The sequence below is a fragment of the Bison bison genome, unplaced genomic scaffold (assembly GCF_000754665.1).
Source record: "Bison bison bison isolate TAMUID 2011002044 unplaced genomic scaffold, Bison_UMD1.0 scf7180017864312, whole genome shotgun sequence".
Classification (NCBI taxonomy): domain Eukaryota; kingdom Metazoa; phylum Chordata; class Mammalia; order Artiodactyla; family Bovidae; genus Bison; species Bison bison.
Window position 1 is genome coordinate 2,259,429 of NW_011494884.1, and position 2,113 is coordinate 2,261,541.

The 2,113-nt window shown below is 47.2% G+C and overlaps 1 protein-coding gene across 1 annotated transcript in view; it reads right to left on the reverse strand.

Annotated features, from left to right (window-relative positions):
• LRCOL1 (leucine rich colipase-like 1) overlaps positions 1-2,113 on the reverse strand; it is a 10,992-nt gene that overhangs the window by 8,534 nt on the left and 345 nt on the right. Inside the window, exon 2 of the mRNA XM_010852451.1 lies at positions 1,738-1,764. The gene's annotated coding sequence lies outside the window, so the exon portion shown is untranslated. The remainder of the gene's footprint in view (positions 1-1,737; positions 1,765-2,113) is intronic.

The following is a 2,113-nucleotide window of genomic DNA, read 5'->3' on the forward strand; positions in this document are numbered from 1 at the left end:
GAAACAATGGAAACAGTGACAGACTTTATTTTGGGGGGCTCCAAAATCACTGCAGATGGTGACTGCAGCCATGAAATTAAAATACGCTTACTCTTTGGAAGACAAGTTATGACCAACCTAGACAGCATATTAAAAAGCAGCAACATTATTTTGCCAACAAAGGTCCATCTAGTCAAAGCTATGGTTTTTCCAGTAGTCATGTCTGGATGTGAGAGTTGGACTATAAAGAAAGCTGAGGGCAGAAGAATTGATGCTTTTGAACTGTGGTGTTGGAGGAGACTCTTGGGAATCCCTTTGACTGCAAGGAGATCCAACCAGTCAATCCTAAAGGAAATCAGTCCTGAATATTCATACTTTGGCCACCTGATGCGAAGAACTAACTCACTGGAAAAGACCCTGATGCTGGGAAAGATTGAAGGCGGGGGGAGAAGGGGACGACAGAGGATGAGATGGTTGGATGGCATCACCGACTCAATGGACATGAGTTTGAGTAAGCTCTGGGAGTTGGTGATGGACAGGGAGGCCTGGCGTGCTTCAGTCCATGGGGTCGCAAAGAGTTGGACATGACTGAGCAACTGAACTGGACTGAAACATTCTTTATGTACTGCTTGGCATGGCATGTGGGATCTTAGTTCCCCAACCAGGGATCAAACCCATGCCCCCTACATTGAAAGGCAAGATCCTAACCACTGGACCACGGGGGAAAACCTACAGTGTTCTTTTTGTATTTTAAACCAGGGGGAAATTTTTTTTCTCATATTGTTTCTTAGGCCCTTGAAAAGTGCGCAGGCCCAGTTTATAAAATTGGGTACGTTGTGCCTTGTCAAACAGCCCCCACAACACGGAAGCACTGGATCCTCCCCCTCTGGGGCTCAAGAAAGCCCAGTTCATGGAAGGTCACAATCTACCTGTGCTCGTAGCCCATCACTCACAACGACCAAGAGCAGGGAGCTGCCCAGGGCCCATCAGTGGATGATAGACAAAGAAAATGAGGCCCGTCCACATAATAGAATATTACTCTCCTTAAAAAGGACGGAGACTCAGATGCCGGCTACAACACAGAAAAACCTGGAGGACATCATACTCAGTGAAATAAGACAGACACCAAGCGACAAATTCTGTATGATCCACTTTCATGGGACAGTGTTTCTCTTTGGGAAGATGAAAGAGTCCTGGAGAGAGATGGGGGGAAGGTTGCACAACAATGAAAATGCTCTTAATGGCTCTAAACTGTGCACCTAAAAATTGTTAAGATGGTAAATTCTATATTGTACGTATTTTACCAGGATTAAACTCAGGGTCCTGGAGGCATAGTTATCTCATATTTGCTGCCTCTAGTTATTTTCAAATATTCTTCTATGCACAGAATCTCTCTTCTTGGATATTCGTTTATAGGTCTCTCAAATCAGGCATCTTTGCACAGGTTTGCCTTCCAAACACCAATATCAGGTATGATTCCATGATATCTCAATCTGCCCAATAAAAGCCTGATGCCAAACCTTGCCAAAAACCTTACAAATCTGAATAATTTAAATTATATGATCAAACTACAGCTACTGTATTTACAACATAAACCCCTTGTGCTGGAGCCATACCCACCCTGCTTGTTTCAGTCTCTGCACAGGGAGGCGACTTAGCTTCTGGTGCCCATGAGAAAGGTGACCAGAAGGTGCAGCCCAGATGAGGGGTCACGGACAGGTCGCCCGGCACATTTACACATGGAAAAGCAAGACTCACCGGTCACTGTGTGAGATTGGATATTCCCTGCGGAAAAAAATGCCCTCTGGTAGCTGATAACAGCTTAAGTTCACAGCGATCCTACCTTTAAATCTTGGGGCCCACTTGCTTCTTTGTGTGGAAGTGACACTGACCAGGCTGTGGCCACAGAAAAGACTCCCAGCCCAGAAGCAGAGACTCGCCCAAGAGGGCTGCCCAGAATCACTGGAACGGCCCCCAGCCCCTCCTCTGCTCCCACCGTGTCCCCGTCTCTGCCCTCCAGAAGTCACTTCCTTGTTCAGGAGAGACCAGATGCACAGTGACCCGTGGCCAGGGCACCCAGGACAGCAGGACGCTGGCCCACACAAGAACGCCAGAAACCAGCCGCAGCCTCTGC